The sequence below is a fragment of the Camellia sinensis genome, chromosome 10 (assembly GCF_055761805.1).
Source record: "Camellia sinensis isolate YWXY chromosome 10, ASM5576180v1, whole genome shotgun sequence".
NCBI classification, from domain to species: Eukaryota; Viridiplantae; Streptophyta; class Magnoliopsida; order Ericales; family Theaceae; genus Camellia; species Camellia sinensis.
In genome coordinates this window covers 65,981,110-65,994,595 of record NC_138970.1, presented here as the reverse complement: position 1 = coordinate 65,994,595, position 13,486 = coordinate 65,981,110, and the positions used below count along the sequence as shown (strand labels likewise).

At 38.0% G+C, this 13,486-nt stretch overlaps 1 pseudogene; it reads left to right on the top strand.

Annotated features, from left to right (window-relative positions):
* The first annotated feature begins 8,584 nt into the window (after window positions 1-8,584).
* On the top strand, window positions 8,585-10,083 carry LOC145788745 (NAC domain-containing protein 2 pseudogene; annotated as a pseudogene).
* The last annotated feature ends 3,403 nt before the right edge of the window (window positions 10,084-13,486 follow it).

Here is a 13,486-nt window from a genome sequence, read left to right as displayed (position 1 = left end):
TCCGAGAAACTCGTGGTTTGGAGCAATTTTGTTTTCACCATCTTCTTCATTGGGTGTCATCTTTTGAGGTACGGGTTCCGACTCACTCTTATGGTCTTTGACCTAGATTTTTAGTTATTTTGATAGAGTGTTGAATTTGGGAAATTTTGGGACTTAGGGTTTCAAAATGTATTAAAAAGGGTTTTGTGATTTTGGGCTCATAATATGTATTTTGGGTTTCAAAATGATGATATAGTGTTGGTTGGTGATATTGGGACCTTTGTGTTGATATTAAGAGTTGGGGGTAAAAGCCCTAATTTGTTGTTTAAAATTAATTGGTATAATTAATTTGGGAAGATTGTAGCTATATGGAATTGAGTTGGAAATAATGAAATTGACTCATTATATGGTTGAGTAGTGAAGTTAGATTTATTAATTGCTCACTTGTGAAAAACATTGATATTTTATCTGTTGGAGCTTTTATTATCTGTTTAGAAATAATTGCTTGGACTACCGGTGGAGGGTAGTTTTGATTGTTGTAGACAATGCATGATGATTAGGCAAACTAAAACTAATCAAATGGATATGTCATAGAGTATGACGGTTGATAGAATACATTGACGTTATGTATTGATTGATTGCGTATATGACCTTTGTGTATATATGTGGTGTGTGTGGGAGGAGATAGGGGATGTACTCCACGGTTTAGGGGATGTTGTTTGGGAGGAGATAGGGGATGGACTCCACTGATACAGCTCATATGCTTGTCAGATAAAGTGTTGATACAGCTCATATGCTTATTTTTGGAAGTGTTGATACAGCTCATATGCTTGTCATTGGAAGTGTTGATATAGCTAATATGCATATCTGTTGAAATGTGGATATAGCTTGTATGCTTGTCTGTTGAGATATTGATATAACCAGTGTGTTTATCTATTGTAAAATGGGAAATGTTTAATATGAGCCATTGTCTCATATAAGTGGTTGGCCAGGCTCTGAGCCATTGATGTAAATTGTGAAATTGACAAGAAATGAAAACTGAAATGAAACATGAACATAGTGGTCATGAAATGGAAATGGATTACGAATTGGTTTATGAAAATTGAACATTTATCAATTGCTAATGTCTTAGTCATTGCTCATACTGTGTTTAGCATATCTCTACTGGGCGTTGGCTCACCCTTTATGGGACATTATTTTCAGGTACAGGTAGTATGCCACCTCCAAAGACATAGCTTGGATGATGATGAGAGTTGAAAACTCTTTCTTTTGTTTATTTTGATGTATTGCATGTAAATTCAAGCCAAGGGCTTAATATGTATTGAGTTAGTACTCTTTTTTTTGTAACCAAGTGTTAACTTGGAAAGCTGTAAGCCCATAGGGCATTTGCTTTTGTTGTTAACATGTAATACAGTTGTAAGAATTACTCTGATGAATAGAAATGGTTGATTTCTTTTGTATCAATGCATGTCTAAAATGTTGGTTTAATGCTATTATTTTGAGGGTGTTACAATAACACTAAACTATAATGCACATTAAGAGAAAAAAGATGTCATGAAATTTATATAAACACCAAACACAAATAAACAAATATAATATATTTGATATATCATTAAAAATAAATATTAATTTATGTAACTATATTCACAAGCTCAATCGAGTTGAGTTTGAATCTAACTCAATCTCAACTTAATACTAAACTGTCTAAAAATTTGATTTGAAATTGTTTATTTAGTAAATGAGTCAAACTCAAATAAGCTTTAAACAAACTAAGCTGTATTGTTCATTAACAGCTCAATTCATTTACAGCCCTACACATAATGACCTCACGCAGTACATTTCATTTGCATGCAAAATCAAACTTGGGTATCAAAAGATTTTGTAGTTTTTGAAAGAGTTGTTTTTCTCTAGTTTAACTTCACAGCAGATGTTTTACATGGTTCTTCCTTTTGGAATTTTTTACGGACAAAGCTAAGTCATGACAGGGCATAGATGGAGCCAAAGGGCAACATTTGTATGGCAACCTTGTACAAACAAAAAAAAAATAATAATAATTTATATATTGAATTTTTTATATATATAAAATAATATTCATCCACTGAAAAAGATAAAATCTATCATTTTGCGGTTCATGATTGTAAAAAAATGATGCCCTACGAGTTCATTATACTACACTACAAGAAAAGAGGGTAAAAAACACGGAAGCATTTGCGACAGCGCGATCCTCGTCGCAAAAAATGGTTTTTTGCGACGGCAGATTAAACCATCGCAAAAAGAGTTTTAGCGACGGCGTTTAACCATCGGTAATAAAACAGCACGGGTAGGTTAAAAATGCGGAAGTATATTAGCGACGGCGGTTTGAACCGTCGCCAAAAAAAATTTGTTTGAGACGGCATAAGTTTGCTGTTGTAAATATTCGACAATTTGCGACGGCAAATGTCCGTCGCAAAAAAAGGATTATCAAAATGACGTCGGTTTATTAATAATTATGTATCATTTGCGACGGTGTAAAACTTACGGTCGCAAAAAGTAAAAAAAAACAATTTTCCCCCCTCTTCCCTTTCATCTTGCCGCTCGATCAGTTGGATCGAAATCCCTAATTGTTTGAAACAAAATTTTTTCCCCCAAAATCCCCAAATGAGCGACGAACGGCGAAGGGCTCTCTCTGACGAGCGATGAACGGCGAGCAGGCTAGCGGTGGTGCGGTGGTGCGGCAACGACGAGCGACGAACGGCGAGTAGGCTACCGGTGGTGCGGTGGTGCGGCGACGACGAGCGACGAGCGGTGAGCAGGCTACCGGTGGTGCGGTGACGGCGACAGCTACTCAGCGTATGCTCTCTCTCTCTCTCTCTCTCTCTCTCTTCTCTACTTAGTCACTGTATCTTTGTCATTTGGGCCACCGATTTTTCGAAAATAATATTGAATCTGTTGTTGTCCTTTTACGATTTTTCCAAAATAATATTGAATCTGTTGAAATAATATGTGACATTATTTACATTATTACTTAATTAATAATTTTGTAGGGTGTAATTTTGTATTAATTATCTTATGTTTGATTTATTATTTAAAAATTTATTTCATAAAATTTGTTAAAAAAATTAAAATTTAATTTTCTAAAAATAAAGAAAAAATAGAAAGCATGTATTATTTTTATATAATTTTATATTTTTAGAAGATAAAAGTACTTTTAAAAATGTTTTTAATATATATATATATTTTAAAAAAAATTATTTTTATTTGTTTAAAATATATATTTATATCTATTTATTTTAATATCTACAAATCTTTGACATTAGTTAATTATGTCAAAAGTGTGATATTAATTGTATTTTTTAAAATTTTAAGGAAGGTGAAGGTAACTTATGGTGTATTGTGAAGTAATGTTGTGATGATCAAATTATATAATTAAATTTGTTTATTATTTAATTTGTCATCAATGTATTTATGCAAAGGCACAACCGAATGACATGTAAAATGGCACGTTAAATGAAGCAAATTTGATGCGAAATTTAGTTATTCTAAAACTATCAGAGAAAAAGAGACCCCCCCCCCCCCCCAAAAAAAAAAAAATGCTTCGTTAATTTCATTCCCACTTGACACAGAGTTGAGCATTAGTGCATTAGTGCTGTCAAAAAATGTCCAATCAATACTTCCACTCAATTTTTTTTTTGGTTCTTCTTTTGTTTTATTTGTAATAAAATTGATCCTGCCAATTTATAGATTTTGTCCAAATGTTGCAAAAAAAGTCAGTTTTGTTTAAAGAAATCTAACATTTTCATTAGGTCATACTTTTTTGTGGAACATTTAAAAAGTATTCTAACCATCAAATATTTCAATTTAAATAATTTAATCTCTATACTTAGTTCAACTTTAATTTAGTCATTTTGTCTGAATTTTCATTAAATTTTTTCATATGTACACCTTAAGGTGAATTTTAATGTTGGTGTCCTCTTATTATTTTGGAAAAATCATAAGAGGACACCAACATGTAAATCTGGTGGTGGTCTTGCTATATCAGTTATAACATCAAGAGTTACGTCATGGAAGCACGTAAGAACACCATCTTTGGAGGATAGGATATCTGTTTCTATGAAATCTGCACCCTCTTCAATAGTTTTCTGAAAGAAATTCATTTTTCGCAATACATTAATCATAGAAAAAGAGGGATAGGTATCATGGTACATGAATACGTAGGTATTATATTTAGAGTTACTTTGATGAGATATTTTTGTGGATGTGTACAGATGATGGATAAGAGTTGGATTGATATGCCAAATAGGATGTCAAGCAATACATTAATAGGATTGATGAATTCCTTGTGTTTGCCTACACCAATAGGGTTAAAGGTTCGATGATCAGTTGTCCGTGTAGGAAGTGTGAGAATCGATACCATCTTGTACAAGAGGGTGTACGGGAGCATCTGATTTTGAATGGTTTTTTTAAAAAATACAAACATTGGATTAATCATGGGGAATCTTACGTATCTCTGCATGGTAATCGAGAGAATGAAACATTAGCTAATTTAGACATTGGGGATGATATGATTGGAATGATGCAAGGGGCTATGGGAAATCCACATGCCGGTACAAGTGTTGAGGGTAATGAACCACAGGGGCCTGATCCCCATGCATCTGAACCCCAGCTCGGTCCAAATGCAGAGACTGCAAAGTATTTCAAACTTCTTCAAGATGCACAAAGTGAATTGTATCCGGGTTGTCAGAAGTTCACAGCTTTGTCATTCATTGTTCGACTTCTACATTTGAAGGTGCTTAATCAGTGGACAGACAAGTCTGTTGACATGTTGCTTGAGTTATTGAATGAGGCGTTCCCGTTGGGTGTGAAACTCCTGGACTCATATTATAAAGCTCAAAAGGTCACAACAGATTTGGGCTTCACGTATGAGACGTGGGATGCATGTCCCAACAGTTGCATGTTGTTTCGAAACGAGGACGCCAATCTTGATAAATGTGTCATATGCAACAGTTCTAGATGGAAATCAAATGGTGATGGTGGTTCAAATGATCCTAACAAAGGTGGAAAACGAATAGTTGCAAAACAGATGAGGTATTTTCCTTTAAAGCCAAGGTTGCAGAGGTTGTTTACGTCATCCAAGACGGCCAAGTTAATGAGATGGCATGCAGAGGAACGAACTGATGATGGTGTCTTTAGGCATCCTGCTGACTCCCTTGCATGGAAAGATTTTGCCGTCGGAATATTGACTTTAGTAATGATTGCCGAAGCGTAAGGCTTGGCTTAGCATCTGATGGTTTTAACCCATTCAGGACAATGAACATAGTTCATAGCACTTGGCTTGTTGTGTTCATTCCATACAACTTGCCGCCATGGATGTGCATGAAGCAACCATTTCTAATTTTATCCGTGTTTATTGACGACCCGAAAGGACCTGGTGACAAGATTGATGTGTATATGGAACTGTTGATTGAGGAGTTGAAAGAACTATGGAATGAGGGTGTGTCAACATTTGATGCATCAACAAATCAAATGTTTCAAATGCATGCAGCTTTACTGTGGACAATTAGTGATTTCCTTGCATATGCAAACTTGTCAGGATGGAGCACTAAAGGTGAATATGCATGTCCTTGTTGCAATAAGGAAACTACATCATGTTGGTTGAAGCATTGTAGGAAACAATCATACTTGGGTCATTGCAGATTTTTACCTACTGGGCATAAATTTCGGAAGGATAAAGTATCATTTGATGGTAGTCGGGAAGTCAGACTCAAACCAAAATTGTTGTCTGGAACTGAGATGTTGTTACAATTAGAATCTGAGGGTATTTTAACCGAATACAAGAGGGATGACCTTAAGGAGAGGCATATGAGACAGGTAGAGAAGGAGAAAGTTGGACATCGCACCCATAGTTAGAAGAAAAAGAGTATCTTGAATAAAATCGAGTTCCCGAATTGGGAGTTAGTGCCAGATTTAGCATGAAACTTGGGACACACGACCGCCTAGGCACGAGAGACTTGTGGGAGAAGACGGGACTCGAATCGGGTTCCCGGTTTGGGAGTTAGAGCCGGATTTCACTTTAGGCAAACTAGTTCCTTAAGAAACTTAAATTCAAGGTGTTAACGCCCCAAAATCACCAAACGGTGTAGGTTTAGCACAAAACTTGGCACGCATAACCGCCTAGGAACGAGAGACTCGTGGGAGAAAACGGGGCTCGAATCGGGTTCCCGGTTTGGGAGTTAGAGCTGGATTTCACTTTAGGCAAACTAGTTCCTTAAGAAACTTGAATTCAAGGTGTTAACGCCCCAAAATCACCAAACAATGTAGGTTTAGCACGAAACTTGGCACACACGACCGCCGAGGCACGAGAGATTCGTGGGAGAAGATGGGGCTCGAATCGGGTTCCCAGTTTGGGAGTTAGAGCCGGATTTCACTTTAGGCAAACTAGTTCCTTAAGAAGCCTGAATTCGTGGTGTTAACACCCCAAAATCACCAAACGGCATAGGTTTAGCACGAAACTTGGCACGCACGACAGCCTAGGCACGAGAGACTCGTGGGAGAAGACGGGGCTCGAATCGGATTCCCAGTTTGGGAGTTAGAGCCGGATTTCACTTTAGGCAAACTGGTTCCTTAAGAAACTTGAATTTGAGGTGTTAACGCCCCAAAATCACCAAACGGCGTAGGTTTAGCACGAAACTTGGCACACACGACCGCCTAGGCACGATAGACTTGTGGGAGAAGACGGGGCTCGAATCGGGTTCCCGGTTTGGAAGTTAGAGCCAGATTTCACTTTTGGCAAACTAGTTCCTTAAGAAACTTGAATTCGAGGTGTTAACGCCCCAAAATCACCAAACAGTGTTAGTTTAGCACGAAACTTGGCACGCACGACCGCCTAGGCACGAGAGACTTGTGGGAGAAGGCAGGGCTCGAATCGGGTTCTCGATTTGGGAGTTAGAGCTGCATTTCGGTCTAGGCAAACTAGTTCCTTAAGAAACTTGAATTCGAGGTGTTGACCCCCCAAAATCACCAAACGACATCGGTTTAGCACGAAACTTGGCACGCACGACCGCCTAGGCACGAGAGACTTGTGGGAGAAGACGGGACTCCAATCGGGTTTTCGGTGTGGGAGTTACGACCGGATTTCTGTCTAGCCAAAATTATTTACTAAACTACCTTTGTAATTACATAGTAGTTAATTTTTTATGTTTTTCTGTAATTAAAATATTAACACCATTATATTGTCATTAATTATTTTTATTTTTTTATTTTCAGATATTTCCTGCGTAGCAGTTTGCTTCTTGTGGAATGCGGGCGTGTAAAGATTATAACCAACTTTTGTTTTTGTAACCCACGGAAGAATGAAGACGAAAACTTTTGATTTTGATTTACGTTATTTAGATTTGTGAACAACATTATATATGTATTATGCGACATTATGTAGTGGGATAATTTTTATTGTTATGAATTTTTATTTATGCATTGTTATGAATGGAACAACATTATGAATTTTCATTATGTGTCAACTTTTGTTTATGTATGTATTTATATTATTATATAATTATCGGTTTTTTTTTTAGTTATTTTTCATTTAATACAGGTTATTTTTATATTTTTAATAATTTTAATACAACTTTTTTTTTTTTTTTGAGACGGCAGCACACACCGTCTCAAAAAATAAATTGAACCAGGGTTTTTTGCGACGGCCCTTTACTGTCGCAAAAGATAGGGAATTGGCTGAAATGTTACACCTTTAGTGACGGTATTATTCCCGTTGCTAATAGTCCTTTACCGACGGCTTAGGTCCTGTCGCAAATAAACCTTTAGCGACGGTTGTTTTTGCCATCGCAAAAGACCTTGTTAGCGATGACAACACAGTGCCGTCTCAAAAAAATTCAGATTTTCACGCGTCATTTGCGACAGAATTTTTCCATCGCAAAAAAGGCATTTTGCCGTCGCAAACAAAAGGCGACAGTGTTATGCCATCGCTAAAGCCCTTTTGCAACCCCCTTTGTTGCGACCCCTCACCTGCCGTTGCAAAAAGCCACTTACCGTCGCAAAAAACCTTTTGAGACGGCGTTTGGGTTAGTTGCGACGGTATTTTGCCGTCACAAAAAATCAATTTTTTTGTAATAATTCAAACCGTTAAATTTTTATATTTATGGAAGCATAATGCAACCTAACCACGTCATCACATTTCACACATATTACTTCCATGCTGCGCCAACTCAAAATCAGTCATAGATTGGTTATACTTAGATGATCCAACCCATTCAATTAACAGACTTCATATTGAATCTCCACTATCATTATAATGGTCATAATTCTAACAAGAGGCTACAATACTATCTCACACTTCTAAATATGGTATATACAAAGACCCATCATTGTCCACACAAATAAGTCACTAGTTAAGACAAAGGGTTGCTTTCCCTTCCTTTCTATTTCACAGAACCACCACATGTAATTGATTTAATCCTATTTTATTAGCCAACATCAATGCCCTAATCTGCATGAGAGTACACCATATGTAACCAGCACACTGTGCTCTCTAATTCACATCGACTTCACTCAATAATATCGGTAGTTAATTCATCCTAGGTTCCTCCATCAACAAAAAAGAACAAAGCCCTCTTCCATGAAGAAAAAAAAAACCAACTCAAATGTTCAACTTCCACCTAGTTTTAGGTTCCACCCAACTAACAGGAAGCTCATCGTGTACTATTTGAGAAACAAAGCAACCGCAAGTTCACTGCCAGCAGCTATTATTGCTGAAGTAGATCTTTACAAGTGCAACCCTTGGGAGTTACGAAGTCTGTGTTGTTGCACCCAACACTTTGTTCTTGAAATCTCCTTTTATTATTTTGATGGTCAAACTTACTAAGCGAAAAAGAATATTTTTTTTCTTTTAAACAGGGAAAGCTTTGTTTGGCAAGGTGGAACGGTACTTCTTCACCCCAAGGGATAAGAAGTACCCCAACGGAGTGAGGCCTAATAGGATGGCAACTTCAGGTTATTGGAAGGCTACAGGAACTGATAAACCAATTCGCAGTTCATGTGGAGCAAGAATAATTGGAGTGAAAAAAGCTCTGGTGTTCTATACAGGATGCCCTCCAAGAGGAATCAAGATGGACTGGAACATGCAGGAGTACAGATTGCCCAAAGCAATGATGTTGACTTCCAAGCGAAAATGATGCATAAGGGTAAGTTATTTTGCATGATATCTAGCTTTAATTTATGTTCCATTTGCTTCAGCGAAAAACTTTCAGAGAAAACACTTTCCTATGTTTGGCTGCATCCTTGAAACTAATGTACTAATGATTGTATTAGTGGTGGTGGTGGGGCGGCGGTGGTGGCCGGCGGTGGTGATGGTGGTGGTGAAGGTGATGGTAGCGGTGGTAGTGTGGTGCCATCGGTACAACATTAGTCCGGAAAACATTTTCCGCCCAAATAGGCTTGTTTTTTGTTGACCATGGAAACATTTTCCGTTGACTTTCGTTTTCCGTTATGCCAAACACCAGCGCAAACAAATGGAGTGTTAGCAAGAAGTGGATGTTCTTATGAATCACTAGATCAAGCATAAGGGCTTAACCTTTCATGCCGCTTCTAGCATTGGCATAGTCTATAGCAAGCACTAAGCAGCTCCTCTTCTCATGAGTTTCCAATAACACATGCAGACACAGTACACATTTCATATATCAACTCAATACCAGCACAAGAATATTGGTAATTTTTCTATTTTTTTTTACAGTAAGCAGAGATTGATCGAAATGCTTTTCTTCTTAACAGTTGGATGATTGGGTACTCTGCCGGGTTCGGCAGAAAAACAGTATAAGGAACAGTTTAGAAGATCAATTTGGTTATAGAAATGAACCACTTTGTGAAGAACCATGCTATACAAGTACAAATGCCAAACTTGAAATGGCCAGAGAATTTCTGTACAGAGATTGCCTGGTGTTACCATTAATCATTGGGTCTTCCATGGAAACAGTTTCTAGCATAAGCTTTAAAGCTAGCAAAACCTCTACTTCAGTCTGTGAAGGCTATTCTGACACAAACTATTCACAATGCTTAGTCCCACTTTTCAACAGTTCGATCAATGGACATAAGAGAAAGCAGCCCACTGAAGGAACTTAGAATGAGAATTTCATCCAACCCAAGAAGAAGGTAACTGACAGAGATGATCAATGGAGCGACAACAGAATTGCATCGAATTTATGTATTACAAACCAGCCTGAAGGTAACAGCTTCAACACCAACCAATGGAATTCTATAATCCAATATCAAGAGTTTAATCACTTGGACTTCGCAGAAGGTGAGTGAAGTATTCAGGAAACCATATGGATATAACATCTAGGTGATATACCATATGTTTCATATTTTCAAAGATGTTGGAATGTGTCAAATAAGTCTTGTACAACACGGTAGTGGGGCAAAGCAAACACAGTGATTTATTTCACTGGGAATGCTTCATAAAAAGAATTTCTAACTAGAATGACATGGCACTATTACTTCCGAAAATAATAACAATTATGATGGATATTTGTTATGAAATAATTAGAAACTAACATGCCATGTTCTACTAGTGAATTTCTAGTTATAAATTCTGTTTGTAAATCACTACCTTTTTCATAAGTAAATACAATGTACATAAATGGGTATGTTGTAGATATCTGTGTAATATATATACATACATTGCAACTAAAAGTTCACTCTCCAAGCATGTGGATCTTTGGGTTAAATGAAACTGTTACAAGCTTATTGAATGTTTTCTTTGCAATTAATGAATGAAGTGGCTAGACATGTTGAAGACAAGATTACATGAGATATGTTAATTGTTAAAAGTATTGATCAACGAAATTATAGAAGAATAAATGTTTTAAGAGTAGAGAACAGCTTTAGGGTAAGAGGTTTTGGATATATACGACTATGATCAAATAGATGAAATATAATTTAACAAAAACATACATTAATTAAAAATAATGAATATCACAGCCCCATTGATTTTAAAAGGATTCCATTTTGTTATCTATAGTCAAATCATTAATGAGAGAAATTTGATAATGTATATTACAACGCCATGGGTGAAATGTAAGAACTATAAGACCAACCAATTCTTATAATAGAAAATGTTTGGAAGTTACTTAACATGATATAGTAAGACAAACATACTTGAATTGTGGAAGTTGAGATGTATGCAATTGTAAAAAGATGTCACCCTGGTATGAAATTATTAGGAGTGAACTCTCTAGTGTGCTGTGCTAGTTTGCAGGAAGTTTTTTGAAGTTCCGGCGAATGTGATTGGCAGTATACTCGATCCCATTGTAGGCTTATTTTTCCAAAGCGTGTGTATTGAAATTTAAGCAAATAAGGAGATTCCAAATTCCTTCATACTTAATTTAGGTTATGAGGACCCTTATGAAATTAGAGTTGAAGTGTCAAGGAAACCCCAAAAATGTGATGTGTGCAAGGCTTTTAGTCATTAACCAAAGCTCATGGTTTCTAGTTCCTCAACCAAACAAGAATGGTTAGTTAAAAAGCATGAAGGGGAAACAAAACCCAGTGAATGGGCGGAAAGCCAAAAAGAGAAATGGCAAGGATGTCATGCATGCTTGCCCAAAGAAAAAGCTTGAGGTGACCTCTACATCCACTTATCCAACTTCATCAAATATTTTTTATGTGTTATCAGCATGTGTTCCAAATAAGACTCCAGGGGCTGAGATGAAGAGTAACGCTGTGTTTGGTTATAGGACTTGGGAAGGGATTTGGAAATGAAAAGAGAAAGGGAAAAGGTAGGTGAAATGTTAATAAAATATACCTACATTTCATCTAATTTCACACACCTTTTCCTTTTCCTTTCCTTTTCCCTTTCCAAATCTCTCTCCAAATCCCCTAACCAAACACAACATAAAGGAAAAAAAAAAATAAAGGAAAGATGTGAGTATTTCTTTTTTGATAAATAAAGTTTTATTAAGAAAGCATCAAGAAGATGTTGAAAGAATACAAAAACCAACCCCACAAACAGGGACCTAACCAACTAAATCATCCACAAAGTCTAAAGCAGTAAATAAATTAGGATCGACCCAACCTGACACCCAACTGTACAAAACACCACATAACCGAGGCTGTAACTGAGCAATCGACTGGGATCTCCCCTGGAAAACCCGACGATTCCGCTCCAACCAAAGCAGCCACATCAAACACAAAGGAGCTAACGCCCATGCTCTCCTCCGGTGCTTCCCAACTTGACCACCCCCCCAACAACAAAGCACATCCAGAACTTGCTTTGGTTGCACCCACACCACGCCAAATATAGAAAAAAACAAGCGCCCACAAACGAGAAGCAAGCGGGCAGTGAATAGGCAAATAATCCACTGTCTCTGCATCCGCACAACACATGCAGCACCAATTCACCAAAATATGATGCCGACGAATCAGATTATCAAAAGTCAAAATTCTACCAAATGCTGTCATCCACACAAAGAAAGCCACCTTTGATAGAACCCCAGAAACCCACACATGACGCGAAACGAAAGAACTCCCACCCTCGCCACACAAAGCCCCATAAAATGACGAGACGAAAAAAACACCTTTCACACGAGGAGCCATCTAAACTAAAACATCCTCCTCCTCACGGTCGATCCTAACCCCATACAAAAAGGCCAACAAATCCACCAACTGCCCAACCTCCCAATCCTGAGTTTGTTGACGAAGCACGATATCCCAAACCAACGCCTTACCGCCACCACCCAAATACGAAGCCACCATCACATTAGGATCCACCGCCAACAGAAAAATTAAAGGAAAACGCTCCTGTAAAGTAGCCTTCCCACACCATCGATCTTTCCAAAACCGCACACGCATATCATTACCCACACGAAAGTGGATGTGATCCCAAAAACCAACCCTACCCAACCAAATACCTTTCCACAACCCACATCCATGGGAATGCCCCACCTCCCTGGTACACCAATCACCCCTCCCTAACCCATATTTGGATGCCACCACCCTCCGCTATAACTGATTCCGATCATTGGAAAACCTCCACAATCACTTCCCCAACAAAGCCAAATTAAGCTTACACAATGTCCTCACCCCAACCCCCCTCTTCCTTAGGACAACAAATTTGCTCCCACCGAACAAGGTGATATCGAAACTCTCCACCATCGCTGCCCCACAGAAAATCACGCTGCAGCTTCTCCAAACGACAAGCCACGGACACTGGAATGACATGGACCGACATAAAATAAGTCGGAACACTACTCAAAACACTCTTCACCAAAGTCAGCCTGCTACCTTTCGACAAATATTGTCTCTTCCACCCAGCCAAATGACGCCGTACCCTCTCTAACACCCCATCCCATACCCCTTTCGGCTTATAAAGAGCCCCCAAAGGCCAACCCAAATAAGACACCGGCAAATGAGACACCAGCAAATGAGACACCTTACAACCCAAAATGGCTGCCAAACTCGAGACATGGCTGGCCTCCCCTACTGGAATTAAATCCGACTTGGCCAAATTCACCTTCAGACCCGAGAC